General features: G+C 45.8%; 1 long non-coding RNA gene across 1 annotated transcript; it reads left to right on the forward strand.

Moving 5' to 3' along the window:
- Window positions 1-316: 316 nt before the first annotated feature.
- On the forward strand, window positions 317-17,598 carry LOC138998489 (uncharacterized). The gene is made up of 4 exons (XR_011469176.1): window positions 317-498; window positions 4,362-4,452; window positions 12,034-12,472; window positions 16,458-17,598. It is a non-coding gene; the product is annotated as an uncharacterized lncRNA (long non-coding RNA).
- The last annotated feature ends 3 nt before the right edge of the window (window positions 17,599-17,601 follow it).

The raw sequence follows: 17,601 nt of genomic DNA on the forward strand, positions 1-17,601 counted from the left end.
CATGGCAGATGGATTTGCCCTCCCTTTCCCGTAAGAGAATTATACATTCTTGCCCGTCACTATATGTCTAGCAGAGTCCTACCTGCCCCCTCCCTCTTGAGAGGGTATAGTCACACTCCATTGATGTTGGGCCTGGCTATGCATGTGACTTCATTGGGCCAATGTGAAGGAAAGAGAGTCAACAAAAGACATTAAGAGCCTTTGCTCAACTGGCTCTCGCATTTTTCCTTCTGCCAGGAGGGTGTTCTGTCCCAGAGAGGGGTTACCTAGCAGCGTGCACCCTGGAATGAGACACAAAACAGAGCCACAACCCCCACAGCCACCACAACATTGGGACGGTAACATTCTCTCATGATTGGGTCCGAGAACGGGGAGAGTACCCATGACTTTGGGGCAGCGGCAGGGGTAGGAGCAGACGTCAGCGGACTGCAAATGATCGGGAGGTGGTGATGTGGCGGTAGCACGCATGACAGGCTCTTGAGAAACGTGCCCATGAAGGTGAGTAGAGTGAAATGGTGGTAACTGGGGTGACGTGGGGGCCAAGGAAGGATTCTGGTTTCCATGCGAGTTGGTTCTCAAAGATGAGAGAGTATCAGGCTAGCTTATATACTAAAGGGAAGGTGGGAAAGTAGGGGAGATCAGTAAGATATTGGGTAGGAAGGGAATAATAAGGCAGTGCTATCTCTGGCAGCCAGAGCACGGGCAGATGGGTCTTCCTTTGATAGGAGAGTGAGGTAGGAGCTGACGAGAGAAATAGAATGTTTGCTAGACTTTAATGAGGGCCCAGCTGAGGCAGGTGATTAAAAGATTATGAATTCATAATGATTCTAATCTGCCTAATTGTGTGATTCTCATCCCCCAGTAGGGCTTAATTTGGGGGATGGATGTGAGATGGAGAACGCAAGTGACTGGGCTCTCTCTGGACTGAGATGTTCTTGCTCACGCTGAATGGGCCAAGAGGCAAGGAGATAGGCATGTTTGCAAAAGAATGCTTGCCTCCATGGAGCACGATGCAAACACACTGAGTACAAGAGAGGCTCATTGCCGAACCAGTTTGGCTCGGTGGCTAGAGCATCGGCCTGCAGCCTGAAGGGTCCCAGGTTCGATTCCGGTCAAGGGCGTGTACCTTGTTGGCGGGCATATCCCCAGTAGGGGGTGTGCAGGAGGCAGCTGATCGATGTCTCTCTCTCACGGATGTTTCTAACTCTCTATCCCTCTCCCTTCCTCTCTGTAAAAAAATCAATAAAATATATTAAACAACAACAACTTGATTCTTGGTTCTCAAAAATGCAAGCTCAGTGCCCACCTCTTCTTTGTCCCTCTGTGTTCATTTCATGGACCCCGACCCAGTTGGTCATCATATCCAGTCCGCCCACCACCTGCTTCTTTTTGCTTCCACACACCACTGGGTCCCGGACCCCCAACAGCCCACCTGTACTTAACAGCCCCCCCATCTTCAACTAACCTCTCGGCCATGAACGCCGGCGGCTCAGACCCTCAGTAAACCCCAGATACCTCTGGTTGAGAACGGCACTACTGGCTGCGGTATCGCCCCACATCTTGTCTTACTCAACTTCTGCCCAACCAGCTCAGAAAAATGAAAATGTAACACCACCCTGTGCCAGGCAGGCTGTTTTATTTTTGCACCTGATAAAACAGCTCCCACTTGGAATGAAATTCTTTTTACCCGTGGCTCCCCGAATTGGCTGCTGGAAGGGACGGTGTTGCTTCAAGCAGAGGGTGGGATAGGAAGGGGTGAGCAGGCGGATGCCCTCCTCAGAAGCCCACATCCAGCTTCGATGCACAGTTTCTGGGAAGAAGGGATGGAGTGGAAAGCAGGGCAGCTGAGAGAATCTATGGAGAAAGAAGTGGCTCTACCTTACCTACCTTTCAATGTATTGAAACCCGTATCAGTAGCTTGTTAAATAAATTTACAAACTCTGACATGGTGGGAGGGGGATCAGGGGCCACAGAGCTGGGACCACTTGTCAGGAGAAAAAAAAAATGGCTTCCAGCAAAAGGTTCAGAGATGCTGCCTTGTAATTAAATTTTTAAAATTTTCGGGTACAGTTTTACAGACTCCGTACCTTACACATGAACGTCTCCCTGTGTGCTGGGAAGGGAACAGCCAGGGCAGCGCTTGATGGCCTGTGATTCACTCCGTGCCCCTCCCCCCGCCCCGCCGCCCCGCACCCACAATCTTCTGCTTTGTGTTGCCAGAAACCAAAGAAGGGGAAATTAAAATAAAACACGAGGTGTCCTGTATGGGTTTCAAACAGTTGTCTGAGCCAGGAAATGAGCCTGTGCTCTGGCAATTGGCAGAAGTGCGTTTCACAGGCTGTCCCTTCTGCTTCTGAGAAATCAGGAGTCAGTAAATTCAGAGAGTTCTTGGGCCAGGCGCCCGGGGAACTGGGAAGCAGGGGGTTGTCAACCTCGCTCAGAGAAAGGTTGTTTGAAAAAAGGACGAAGAGGAGTGGGTGAAATTCCTAGTAGCGTTCATGCCTGACCAAAGCACACGGTCCCCCTGAGCCCAAAGATGACATTGGAACTCTCAAGACTACACTCCAGGGGCCACGAATAGCTGATCAGAGTTTGCAAATTAGATGGAATGCATTGCCCATTCTCTGTCTAGACCAGCGGTTCCCCGCGTGGGGCACACACCTCACAGGGGGGCAATTTGATTTTTAAGGGGAGCAATTCAAGAATGAGTTATTAACCGTGATATTTTCTTTTTTTTTTTGCATTTCGTATGGTTCTATGGGTCTCCTATACAGTCTCTAAATATATATGGTGACATATTTATGCATTTCAGTTCTGTTTTGAAACTTTATTTGCTATTTTTCTCCTATCACTTCATATTATTATTTTAACAATTTCTTAGCGATTTCTTCCTCAGTCCTTCCACTGTCCTTTCGTTCTTTATTTTTCTCTCTCATGGATGCCATGTTCTTTGGAAGCTTGTTTAGACCAAGTTCGTGGCCTTTTAGGCTTCCTCCATGTGAATAGGAGTTCACTTTTTGAATAATAACAATTATATGTCACCGGGGCGGGGGGGGGGGGGGGGGGGCATCAGGATGTTAGAGATGCTTAGGTGGGGCGTGGCCAAAGGAAGGTTGGGAACCACTGGTCCAGAGGGTTAGTTTGACTGAGAAAGCAAGCTGACCCTGAGGATTTAATATTGTGAAGAAGAGATCTAACCACCTTTCCTTCGAATATGAAACAAGGACAGGGTTTATCCTTTTGTGGCGAGGCCTCTGTTTCCCAAAGGGAGCCAAATTGCTTTCATCCTGAATACCAACCCGTCGAGGGCGACCTGACACATAGTTGACGTGGCTTAAGAAGCGGCGTTGGAGATAATTTGGGGGTGAAAATGTACCTTGCTTTAGTATCCATGTCAATCAGGGGCATGGAGGTGGAAAAGAGTCTCTATCTGGAAGGAGTTATTCCTAAATTTGGTCCAACGCAAGGGAGGTGGGAACTCAAATTAGGATTTTAGTTCGAGGGTGTCAGAATAAGAGGCAAAGCCTGAGACCCCGAGGTGCAGTGGTTCTCAACCTTCCTAATGCCGCGACCCTTTAATACCGTTCCTCATGTTGTGGTGACCCCCAACCATAAAATTATTTTCATTGCTACTTCATAACTGTCATTTTGCTACTGTTATGAATCGTCATGTCAATATATGATATGCTATATGTGTTTTCCGACGGTCTTAGGCGACCCCTGTGAAAGGGTCGTTCGACCCCCAAAGGGGTCGCGACCCACAGGTTGAGAACCACTGTGTTAGAGGCTAGAAAACCCATCTGGAAAATTCCAGGCCTCTACTTGTGAGTCCAAGGAAATGAAGGTCCTACCCTGAAGCCACTGACTTACCTCCTTGGCTCACAGGGACTGGGAGCCAGGGCTGGTAGGAGAAGGCAAGTTGCTACACTGGATCATCTCATGAACTAAAAGCTAATGGACATCTTCTCTCAGGGACTGTCAAAGGGGTATCATGTTGACAGGGGGCTAGAGGGCCCTACTGACGTCATTCGTCAGCTTGGTCTCTCAACCCAGGTCTTACTCTAGAGTGGAGCCAACTGTTACAAAATTGTTGTTTTTCTGTGAACCTAGAGCTGTGGCCGGCAAACTGCGGCTCTCGAGCCACATGCGGCTCTCTGATCCCTTGAGTGAGGCTCTTCCTAAGCCTTAGGAGGACCCTAATTAAGTTAATAACGATGTACCTACCTATATAGTTTAAGTTTAAAAAATTTGGCTCTCAAAAGAAATGTCAATCGTTGTACTGTTGATATTTGGCTCTGTTGACTAATGAGTTTGCCGACCACTGACCTAGAGCCTTCGTTTCTCCATTTTTGATCAAACAGATTCTCAACGGAAGCCTAAGAAGCATCCACAAGATTGAAGGATTTCTGAAATCTCCCAGGTGCTACCTGGGCACGAATGACTCAGCAGAGAGTAAGAGAAAGTCCCAGCGTCGGTGGGCTTCTGGAGGAGGAGACAGGATGGTCAGAGTGAGGGACAGAGGTCTAAGCGAATAGCACCTGTTGACTGTGGTGCGAAGTGTGGCTTTCCGGCACAGTGGGGAAGTCACTGGAGAGTATAGAACAACATAATCGAATTAATGACTTTCCAAAGGATCACCGGGTTTGCGCTGTTGGGTTTGCAATGGGCTGTAGGAGAGTTGGAAGGATGGAGACCAGGTAGCGTGGCGGTGATGCAGACAAAACTGATAGTCCTTCGAGTAAGAGGATGAGGTGGAGAAGTTGACAACTGGTAGGAACGGGATGCATTTTGAAGGTGCATTTAAAAGGCCTTGCTCATGGCATGGATGCGGGGATGAAGGAGTGAGGCATACCTAGGCCTGTCCAAGAAACTGCTAGGCCTGGTCTGCTAGAAGTCATCCACAGAAGGGAGCAAGGAAGTCTGGGAAGAAGTCATTGGATGGGAGAGGAACCAGGAAGTGGTGGACATACCCCCTGATGACTCTGCCCCAATGAATCATACCCTTGAACGATCTGCTTCACTGAGGGTGAGCCAACGTGCCTTGCTTCTCACCAAATAGAGTGGACATTGGTGACAGGCGTGGATGGCATGCCCGTGATTACACTACATGACAGAGAAGAGATGGGAAGCGTGCAGATAAAATGAGATGGGGCTGACCTCCCACTTCCTCCTCAATTGCCAGAAAGACAGCAATTTACAGTGCAACCAGGGCATGGTCATTCCAACCTCCCCACCGAAAAGGAAGAACGAGTCCACCCATCCACAGAACCGTTCCAATATGGTAATGGTATTCCGCATTCAGCAGCTCCAACAAGAACTTGTTTGTAACGAGTCAAATTTAGAAAAGACTAAACCTTTCATTTCCTTTTTTATTCCTGATGACAGCAGTTCCTTCTTCCTGAAGGCACTGACTTAATTTCTCATTTTCTCTCCGTGCTTCCCACAGAAAGGGCCTGTATAATTTCTCATTAAAAAATAAATAAAAAAATAAATGAAAAATCCCTAGCCATGCAGCTTCATTTCCCCTCAGTAGACCACATACGAAAATTTAAAAAAAAATTAAAGGAATAAAATCAAAGAAAGAAGGAAAACATAAAACAAAGAAATAAATTAGAAAGAAAGAAAATAGAAAGAAAGAAAGGAAGGAAGGAAGAAAGAAAGAAGAAAGAAGCTGCCTTTTTAAAACTTCTCTGAGTATTTATACCACTTTGTTTTTCATCCACACGAGGGAAATAACAAGAGGTCCTCTGATGAATGTTGCAGATCGCCATGGTTACGGTTCAGAGATGCGGCAAAAAGCAATTATGGTGGAACAGAAGAAGGAAATGCATCTCTTTGTCAGAATTTCATAACAGCTGTAATAACACGAGAGCACCCAAATGAATGTAAAATAACTGAAATATTGTGGCATGTTAAATGCCAGCACATTAAAAAATTGTATTTCAATGTCACATTATTTAAGACGACAGGAAGCATTAATTCCAGCGGCACCAAGGAGCTTGTTAAGAGATACAGGGCGGGGGAGGTAACCCAGCATTCACACAGGGAAGAGACTTCAACACGATGTATGAAATACAATGCTGTCTGGATGAGGGGGGGCGGAAAAGTCACAGGAAAGTACGAGAGCAAATTTAATCTGATATTCAGAATCGGTTCCCTTTATACATTATTGAAGTTAGTCCCCCACCCTGGAAGCTTCCGCAGAATAAGAGCAATCGCCTAACGCTGTCCTTGCACCGTGAACTTTTAACATTTACAGTAATGAAAAGTTTTCCTATTGAGGAATGTTATTCCCATTTTATAGTAGAACCAAATGAGGTAGAGACACCTAGATTAATGTTTATAATAATATTAGAGGCCTGGTGCATGAAATTTGTGCACTAGGGTGGGGGGGGGGTCCCCTCGGCCCAGATTGCAAGAGGGCACAGGCCAGGCTGAGGGACCCCACCGGCGCACGATTGGGGCCAGGGAGGGGCGCGGGAGGTTGGCCAGCCAGGGAGGGACCACAGGAGGGCTCCAGGGTGTGTCCAGCCCATCTCGCTCAGTCCGATTGGTTGGACCCCAGCAGCAAGCTAACCTACCAGTCAGAGCATCTGCCCCGAGGTGGGCAGTGCATGTCATAGCAAGCGGTTGAGCGGCCTTAGCATATCATTAGCATATTACACTTTGATTGGTTGAATGGATGACCGGACACTTAGCATATTAGGCTTTTATTATATAGAATACTAGGTGTGAGGATGAAGTCTTCAGCAGATAGGAGAGTTTAAGGATGCCGTTAGCTTCCAATGAGGGAGACTTCTCTCTTTCAACTTGACAAGCTCAAAGTTCCAGGTTTTTTAAAGTTGGTGACCAAAGATATGGGATCTAACAATTACGAAAAACCATCTGTCTATCTAGTATTCTCCAAATATCATTTCCCTTTGCAGTGAAAAAGTAAATAATCACAAACAGATTGCATTACTCTAACACTCAACCTGCGACTTCCTTTAACTAGAACCTGTGCTCACTTCCCAGCCCATCTACTGTCCACAAGAACGGACCAAAAATGGACCATGAGCAATGCCTTGTATTCCAATGGCCAACGTGATGGCTCTTTTTAATGATCCAGTCATTCCAGACTTGCCTGTGGTTCCTCGCAATATTGACGGAGCTAAAAGAGAAGCAGCAGTCACCGGGACCGGTATGAAATCATCTTCATCAAGGAGAAAGCAACTCTTAAGTATACCGACTACTTCTCCAATGATTTACAGCTTAGCAAGATAATGCTTTCATCTCTACTAACTCGATCTCCGTAACATCTCTGGGGCTCTGTGAGGGAAGACACTCAAATTCCTCTCCTGACAAATGGCTCAACTAAAGCTCACAGTCAACAGCCATGTTTGGTGTCGGCACCCCTGTCTCTCTAATATGGACACCACCCTCCCTGCCCCCGAAGACCTCTCCATTTCACACCGCAGCTAGCCATGACTCATTCCTGCACATCCAAGGAGAACCCAGTCTCTCCGGTAGAATCCCACTGGCTAAAATTACTTAAACTTTTAGATTCCCTTAGCTTCTTCTTCCAGCTGTTGTTGCTGCCTAACAGAGTACCCCAAAACTTAGAGACTTAATTATTTTCTTATGCTCAGGGATTCTGTGGACCCGAAACAGAGTGAGGGCGATGCCTTGTCCCTCAATGCCTAGGGCAGTGATGGCGAACCTTTTGAGCTCGGCGTGTCAGCATTTTGAAAAACCCTAACTTAACTCTGGTGCCGTGTCACATATAGAAATTTTTTGATCTTTGCAACCACAGTAAAACAAAGACTTATATTTTTGATATTGATTTTATATATTTAAATGCCATTTAACAAAGAAAAATCAACCAAAAAAATGAGTTCGCGTGTCACCCCCGACACGCGTGTCATAGGTTCGCCGTCACTGGCCTAGGGCTTTCGCTGGGATGACTTGAAGTCTGGGAGGGAGGGGGATGACGTAATGGCGAGGGCTGGAATCAGCTGAAGGCTCCCTCCCTTCACTTCCGCATCTGGTGTCTGGGCTGGAATGACTCAAAGACTGAAGCATCCCCTTGCCGCTTACGGTGTGGCTTCCACACAGCAGAGCTGTCTCAGGATAGTTAGTCTCTCACATGGGGGCTCAGAACTCTCATTCTAACATTTCCACAAAGCAGAAGCCGCATCACTGTTTATGACTCAGCCTCCACACTCACACAGCAGCACGCCATGGCTCTAACCCAAGCGATGGCACAAGAGTCACAACTTCTCCTCCCCAGGAGGAAATGCCCAGGAATGGTACGGTCATGCTTTAACACATGGCTTTAACAAAAATGCTCAAGAGGAAAGCCAGGGTAAGGATTAACCTCTGAGTAGTTAAACCGAAGATGGAACGGCGTATGGCAGTGACGGCGAACCTACGACACGCGTGTCAGAGGTGACACGCGAACTCATTTTTTGGGTTGATTTTTCTTTGTTAAATGGCATTTAAATATCTAAAATCAATATCAAAACTATAAGTCTTTGTTTGACTATGGTTGCAAAGATCAAAAAATGTCTCTGTGTGACACGGCACCAGAGTGAAGTTAGGGTTTTTCAAAATGCTGACACGCCGAGCTCAAAAGGTTCGCCATCACTGGCGTGTGGTGGTTAAAGTGTTTACATTAGCTTCCAACACAAGCTGCATGATGTGTGGAGTGTAGAGAACAGGTGAGTTAGTATTAGTGCCTCAGGTGAGGGAGGGGCTCTGCTTACTCTAAGCGGGTCATAACTATTCCCCCTACACCACCACCCATGTTAGCGGGAGGACTTCAACAGCCCTTACACACAGTCCCAAGTCTTCAAAGAGATAAAAGTCTTATCATATCCCCATTTACAGATAAAAACAGCAAGAGAGTGAGTGGTGTGTGACAGGAGTCGGACACACCCTGATCCGAGCCCTTACTTCTTCTCCCTAAAGTTTAAAAAATATAGATGAAGACTCGGCTACGTTACTTTTGGAACTGACGGAAGGCCAAAGTCCTAAGGGGGAAACCGGAAGTAAAACTTTTCACTGTGATATAGGGGAATGTTTACATTGAGATTTTTTTTTTTTGCACGTGAACAGTTTGAAACGTTTTCGCCCAGAAAACACAGGAAAGTAACCAGCTCCCGCATCATGAAAGAGAACTTGACCAGCATCCCTTCCCACCAGCTAGTCACCCCTTCCCCCTGGTGGTTATATAGCATGAGCTCTTTGGGGTAGAGATTTTTTTTTAGTCCTCTCCTGAGGATATTTTTTCCATTGATTTTTTTTTCTTTTCCTTAGAGAGAGTGGAAGGGAGGGAGGAGGGGGAGGGAGCGAGAGAGACACAGAGAGAGAAAGAGAGAGCGAGAGAGATCAATGTGAGAGAGACACATCAACTGGTTGCTTTCTGCATGCATACTGACCGGGGCTGGGGATCAAACTTGCAACTGAGGTACGTGCCCTTGACCAGAAGTTGAACCCGGGACCCTGTGGTCCATGGGCCGAAGCTCTAACCACTGAGCAACCAGCCAGGGCAGGTTGAGATTCTTTATAGACGATTATTACTTTTTATGAGGTTTATCAAGCTTCCTAATTTTTCCCTAAAAGTTTAACCTCTTTACATGTAATGTTTATGACATCTCATGACCTGTCAAAATGGTATGATGACTGAGGGCGCATCCATGTTCATTTCACAATTTAAGACTGTGTTTTTGTTTCGTCGTCTTGCTTTTTAAAGTCAGAGTATTTCCGTGTCAGGATAAAATAGGTCTGCAGTTCCTGTCTCGGATAAGCCCTCATTGTCTATATGACCTTGGGCAAGTCACCTGACCTTAATATTTTCTTCAGAAAACTTGGTGTAGAACTCCATAATCCCCAAGATTCTTCGCGTCTCTGAAACGCTCTGCTTTTAAGCCATTCACCTTAATCCCATGTCATCATACATTTATAGCTTTAAAAGAAAGCCACGTGTGTGTGTGTGTGTATATATATATATACATATATATATATACATATATATATATGTATATATATATATATATACACATATATTCATTCATTGCATAAGCCCCCTCGCCTCAAAGAGCCTACTATTCTGGGAGGAAAATTGTGGTAAAGTCAGAATATTTGCAAATTGCAATGTTTAAAATGTGCTTGTTTGCCTATTTATTGACAAATCAGCAAATGTCCATTGACTGCTGGGTGACTGCAAACATAAAAATGCTCTGGGCAAATGTGGTCATGTCGCTATCATAATAGCTCAGTGGGCCACTCATTGGAGTGGTCTTCCCTTCTGCCTTTTAGTGGAATAGACGGAGGAGAAGGAGCAAATCCAGCAACTGCCCCTGTGGCATCTGCTGGGGCCAGGGCCAGGACTGCCCAGGCCTTTTTTGCAGGAAGTTGGGGAGGAGGCAAAAGGCTGGATTTTTAAAACAAAGCTTTCATTCCAGAGTGCGTACTGTGCGCTGCATGCTCCCGTCAGATAAGTGGGCTTGCAAAGCACCTTAATTAGAATCGAGGATTATCCCGGGGCCGGAATCCACGGCACGGCATTCCTTTCCGTGGGTACGGCAAGCCCAGCCGCAACTCATCAACATATTGGCGGACACGAGGGTGGACTGGGAAAAGGAACTTTAAGCAGCACAGACTTCTGCGTCTTTCTCCTGCTTCCACAATCGATTGATTTTCCCCTGCTTTGATATTAGAAGGGAAGAGAACAATAATTTGTTTCTTATCAAGAAGAAATGCAAAGGCCTTAGCAGACAGACAGCAGAAACGCCCTATGATTCCAGAGGCGGGAAGTGAAAGCGACGGGAAGGCAATGTGTGTGAGCTGGCGCCAAATACCGGGCTGTCAGGGTCACAGGCTGTCATTTGGAATTTTCGCTTGTACAGTGCGTCTCCTGAGTGCCAAGATCGCCAGTTATTCGTGAAGCTGTTCTACCGTGTCCATCTTCCTGTTCTAACTAGAGGCTCCATGAGAGAAGGAAGGGGTTTCTCCTGTTCTCTACTATATTCCTGACGTGACGGAAGGCAAATGCTTTCTCCACTGGAGTCACTCCATACTTTAATAGCTAGTCGTTTCTATTGGCGTGATCACTACAAGGATAAAAGCAAACGCACTCTGATTTCCTTAACAACAAGTCTGTCGTATGGTGAAGCAAGTGGAAGTGTTCTATAGGGACATTGCCCAAGGGATGTTCTGTTAAGGGATATTCTTGGACGAATGTACCAAAGGATGTACCTCATTTTAGGACGACTTCTAAAAAAAATACCTTTGGAAAGTCACCAGGAAGTTCTGCTTCCATGTTACCAATGTTCCTTGGTAGTTTTGCTCTGATGTCGGAACAGTTAAGTTTCCAAGGTCTTAATATATTGATTAGCTAAAGCCTATAAAATATCAACAAGTTAACCTGCTTTCTCTAGTCCTAGGCTTAATCACATGATCGCTTCTTAGGTTGGATGGGCATCCAACATTAGGGACAGACAGGATGCCCTGTCCCATGGCTACAGGCCACTGTGGTTTCTTTCTTCCATGGAAAGGTAAAATAATAATAATAACAGGTTATCATTAGGCCACTATTAAAAACATTGTTCATCCCGGCCAGCGTGGATCAGTGGTTGAACTTCTACCTATGAATCAGGAGGTCATGGTTCAATCCCTGGTCAGGGCACAAGACCCGGTTATGGGCTTGATCCCGGTTGTGGGGTGTGCAGGAGGCAGCCGATCGATGGATCTCTCTCATCATTGATGTTTCTGTCTCTCTCTATCCCTCTCCCTTCCTCTCTGAAATCAATAAAAATATATTTTTAAAAAACAACAGTGTTCAAGTACCACACTAAATAATATTTCTAAAAACATGAGTTAAAAGAGGCTCTTCTTGCCCCAAGCTTTCAGTTAACAACCCAGCCAAGGTTTAGTGTTTAGGCAAAGATAATCGTTTACTTACCACTGGCCTTCAAGTTCCCTTCCTCCTCCCTTCCCCCGCCCCCAAAAAAGGAGCAATTTAACAAAGTAAAACTGGATCTGTCTCCCCAGGTCTCCCCAGGAATAAGACACTGTCACTGGAACAGGAAGTGAGCCCTCACCAGACACCCAATCTTCCAGTGTCTTTGGTCTTCCTCGTCTCCAGAACCATGTGAAATCCATGTCTGCTCTTACTAAGCCCCTCCGCTTACGGTATTCTCTTATAACAGCCCAATGGACTAAGACAAATGGACAACACTATGAAAGGTATAAAATGATGTCTAATGCATGATCTCTGGCTTTAGTGAGCCAGAAATTGAAGAGGCAAGAAAAACAGAAACAAAAACGAAAGGACAAGCATACAGAAACGTGCTGTGAGAAAAGTACCATCTAGTGGCCCTTCCTCGTGTTCCCACAGGCCATGCCGGTCGCCCAGAAGTCAACAAGGCCAACTGTGACAACCCAATAGAATCCTCCTTTTACTAATTTATAGGAAAGGCCATGCTATTGGGTAAGATTTCTTTTCGGTTTTTGCTCTCTTGTTTATTTTCTCTAGTACTTTTGTCACCTATGACCGCTTGTCCTTTCCAAGCCTTAAGCCAGCAGTTCTCAACCTGTGGGTCGCGAACAATGAAAATACATCCTGCATATCAGATATTGACATGACGATTCATAACAGCAGCAAAATGACAGTGATGAAGTAGCAACGAAAATAATTTTATGGTTGGGGGTCACCACAACATGAGGAACTGTACTAAAGGGTCGCGGCATGAGGAAGGTTGAGAACCACTGCACAAGACTTCTTATTTAGCTTTTTTTTTTTTTTAAATTTATCCAACTATTACTTATACAGTGTGCCCTACACTGTGTAAGACACGGGCTATAACAGTGACCAGCACAGACAAGGTTCCTACTCGTAAGGAGTATTTATGCTGCTGGTTAATTCCTCTTCCACTTGTGAGGTCTCGGCGTAAACTTCACATCTCTTTGAAAGCCTTCCTTGAGCCCTGCACCCCAACTTAGGGATATCTTTAACATGACAGTTTCCATAGACAACTTTCCTAACACCTCTTTTGCTATTGTGTGTTTAAGGGTCTCTGTGAACCAAGTTTATGTTTCTCTTGCTCACTTTTTTTTTTTATCTGATCACTAAGCCGAATTTCTAGTAGACACGAACGACGTAATATTTAATATCAGAGCTGTCATTTATTCTGTGTTTGTTATGTGCCTGATACTCTTCTACATACGTTATAGAAGTTAGCTCATTTAACCTCACAGCTGACCCTTACATAATGGTAGGGGTTGTCCCCATGTACAGAAGGGTAAACTGAGGCACGGAGAGGCTAGGCCAGTGGTCGGCAAACTCATTAGTCAACAGAGCCAAATATCAACAGTACAAGGACTGAAATTTCTTTTGAGAGCCAAATTTTTTAAACTTAAACTATATAGGTAGGTACATTGTTATTCACTTCATTAGGGTCTTCCTAAGGCTTAGGAAGAGCCACACTCAAGGGGCCAAAGAGCCGCATGTGGCTCTCGAGCCGCAGTTTGCCATCCATGGGTAAGCAATAGGTACCAATAGCTAGTAAGTGACAGAGGCAGGATTCAAATCTAGACAGTCTGGCTCAGGGTGGGGGGGATATGCTCTTAACTTTATTCACTAAATGAATGAGAGTAAGTGAACGAGTGGGGAGTTGGATAAAGCTTATAGCCCTGGCTGGTTTGGCTCAGTGGATAGAGCATCAGTCTGTGGACTGAAGGGTCCCAGGTTCGATTCCGGTCAAGGGCACGTGCCTGGGTTGCAGTCTCAATCCCCAGTAGGGGACGGGTAGGTGGCAGCCAATCAACAATTCTCTCTCATCATTGATGTTTCTCTCTCTCTTTCCCTTTCCCTTCCTGTCTGAAATCAATAAAGATATTTTTTTTAAAAAAGCTTATAGAGGTCAAATTCATCTGTCCACGCCACATGGCTGGGAAGGGCTGGTGCTAGGGATTCACCGGGTCTCCAGACTCTAAGTTTTATGCGTTTCGTGAGTGTCCCACACTGCCCCTTCTCTTTTTAATTGTCTTAAATAAAAGCAAATGCATTTTTGCTCTCCGTGGAGGTGGTTTTAATAAGCCTATTTAAATATTCATAATTCACATGCACACTCCCCTGCTGCGGCCGCCTGTGATCCTCAGACGTTCGTAAGTGGCCTCTGCTCTTTCCAGGGAGACCCCGATGAACGGACTGGCCCCATGTTTATCTCACTTCCTGTATGATCAGGCCCTCAGAGCAGGCTGCGGAGCCAGGAGGTTAGAATCGGCTGTCACTGCCTCCAAAATATTAATTGGATGGTAATATTTTTGCTCAACAGGCAGCTGGCTCCTAATCTCACTGGGAAAGTGCAAAATGGTGATAAAGAGTCTCAATTCTTGGAGAGATGATAATGTTTCAGAATATCTCAGCGTTACCCAATCTGGCCTTTTTTTCCCCCCCTCCTTAATTCTCCCAAATTCACATTCACTCAGCATCTTTAAATCCTTTGATAAGATGTTTTAAAAAAAATCTGATCCAAATCATATTGATAAAACCCAAATCTGATTCTCAGGCATTTCTCCGTCTTCTGCTGTATCCCCATCAAAATCAAATACTGAGTTCAGGTCCCATAGGTTTAGCAAAACCTTCCTTAAGCCCTAACCTGCTTGCCTCAGTGGATAGAGCGTGGCCTGGGGACTGAAGGGTCCCAGGTTAGATTCTGGTCAAGGGCATGTACCTTCTTGTGGGCACATCCCAAGTATGGAGTGTGCAGGAGGCAGCTGATCGATGTTTCTCTCTCATCGATGTTTCTAACTCTCTATCCATCTCCCTTCCTCTCTGTAAAAAATCAATAAAATATATTTTTAAAACAAAACCTCCCTTAATTAAATTTGTAATCTCAGTACATAAATGAATATTACTTACATATTTTCTTCTGAGTAAACTCTTACTGAATGAATGGATGCAAATGAATGAGTTACCCTATGCCAGTGGTTTTCAACCTTCTGGCCCTTTAAATACAGTTGAAATGCTAATAACATGAGAAGCCCTTTAGAAGATAACTACCATTTTGTGATGCCGCCCCCCTCAATGAATAGTTAATATTAAGTTTGCTATTTCCTTGTTCCACCAGAGACTATAGTATATCTCTTATCTCTTCACTTAACCAAATAATTTTTATGTCCTTTTATTCGTCCAGATTGTCTCCATACATGCTTGTTCATTCTTTGTCAGGTTAAACCCCAGCCACTAAATAGCTTTTGCTGCTTTTTGCATATATATATATATATATATATATATATATATATATATATATATATAAAATTGATTACAGAGAGGAAGGGAGAGGGAGAAAGATAGAAACATCAATAATGAGAATCATCAATAGGCTGCCTCCAGCATGTCCCCTACTGGGGATTGAGCCCACACCCAGGCATGTGCCCTGACCGGGAATTGAACCATGACCTCCTGGTTCATTGGTTGATGCTCAACCACTGAGCCACACCAGCCAGGCACTTTTGCTGCTTTTTAAAATGGTATCTTACTTTGCTTTTGGTGTGTGTGTATGTGTGTGTTTCAGAGTTGTCACTCCCAGTATAGAAAATGCTATTAAATTTTAAATTTTATTTTGTATGCTGATCTGTAAAAAGTAATCTTAAATTAGGGAGGACTTTGTTAAACATAATGTCAAAGGCAGAGCAGAATAAAAAACATTTGCTTGCCAAGAGAACCTTTCAAAGTCAAGAAACATGACAATTTGGGGGGAAATATTTGCTACATATATGACAGGAAAGGAATGAATTCTCTAAGTATACGAAACAGAAAGAAAATTGTCAAGTATGGGCTAAGAGCATGAAAAAAAAAAAAAAAACACGATTAGAGAGGAAACAGAAATACCCAGCAAACATCTATTAATGCTCAGTCCTATATGTAATCGAAGACCTGCAAATGAGCAGGAGAAAGCGTTTTTGCATTATCATACGCATCAGCCGAAATTTAAGTCTTAGCCACAGAATCCCAACACAACCTACATGATGCGAAAGGGACACTCCTGGTTCCGTTCGCTGGGATCCCTGGGGATGATTCTCGCCTCCGTTCCAGGTGGATCCAAGAGCTCACACCTCGAAGTCGCAGACAACAGAGCTTCCAGGAGCTCCTTCCAGCCTGGCAGACTGAGATGGAAATCTAACAGCTCTCTTCCGTGCCTGCCTACGAAACCTAGGGAAGACTCCCATCCTAGCGGGCCATTTTCCCATGCTCAATAGAGAGGGATGCTCCCCCAGGCAGAGGAGAGAACTCGGGGGGGGGGGGGGGGGGGGGGGGAGGGGGCGTTTTTCAAGGCACCAAAACCTAAAAAGCACAAACCATTATAAACAAACACACACACACACCCCAATAAACGGATGGACCGTGGAGGGAGTCAGCTACGGGGTTGGGAAGTTGCCAAGGGCTGACTCTATTTCATTATTTTCTTTAGAACCCTCATGGCAGCAAGACCTCATTAAGGAGAGTCACCTCCCAAGCCGCTACGGTGGACGTGGGGCCTGGAGCGGCTTGCCTCCGACATTACAGCATGGCCCTGGGAGAGAAACGTTGCTTGCACAAAGAGAAGCAGCAATTCCATCTTGAGGGACCAAAGCAAGAATTGGAAAAGGTCTGCGCAGGGGAGGGGAGAGGGCCGGCGGATCCCAGCTCTGCAACAGCAGGCTTCTCAGCGAACGAGGTCGTCCCTGCTGAAGGTTCGACGCCAACCTGTGCAGTCGGAAGCGTGAGAGAGGCACACTGACTTTTATTTTTTTCCTCCTCCCCGCTAAATTGACAGGTTGGCAGGTTGGCGGCCTGTGTCCTTTAGAAATCCCGCCCCAGCGCCGCTCGGAAGTTTAATTCAGCCAGGGAGGCAATAAAGAGCACGCAGGTCTCACCGGGAGCCTCGACTTTGATGGGGGAAAAGGTATCGTTTGATGAAAAATACCAAGTGCAGAGAAAACGGAGCCCGGGAAGGGGTGGCGGGAAGACTTGCAGGGAGCAGATCGCGACATCTGTGCTCCCGTGGGACTTGGCCGAAAACCCGAATTCCCTGGAAGAACAGGTGGGCTGCCTTCCAGAGCAAAAGGCTTTCCAGCGGCAGGTGGCCCTGGCTGTTCTGCGTGGAGAGGTGAGGCCGCTAAAGGGTCGAGAGAAGTTGCTCTGGCCCTAACTTCTAAACCCCTTCGCCTGATGTGGGGACGTCTGAGCACACCCAGAGGAAGAGGTGCGGGTGAGAGCCTGTCAATCATAAAAGGGGAGGAGCCCGGGACCATCCTCTGGCCACTGCTTGGTCCTGGACTTGGGGTTCCACGGAGGGTGTCCTACCCCCTTAATACCAAGAAGTTAATGCTCAACGTTAGCAGCAGGTGTTTCTACGTCTCTCTCCTAGTCCCTGGAGCTGCTCCTAAGAGGAAGGGCCCCATGCCCTAGACCCGTGGTCAGCAAACGGCGGCTCGCAAGCCACATGCGGCTCTTTGGCCCCTTCAGTGTGGCTCTTCCTAAGCCTTAGGAGCACCCTAATGAAGTTAATAACAATGTACCTACCTATATAGTTTAAGTTTAAAAAATTTGGCTCTCAAAAGAAATTTCAATCG

Source organism: Myotis yumanensis, unplaced genomic scaffold (assembly GCF_028538775.1).
Source record: "Myotis yumanensis isolate MYYU_CA2020_CCGP unplaced genomic scaffold, mMyoYum1.0.hap1 SCAF_20, whole genome shotgun sequence".
In the NCBI taxonomy this organism is placed as follows: Eukaryota; Metazoa; Chordata; class Mammalia; order Chiroptera; family Vespertilionidae; genus Myotis; species Myotis yumanensis.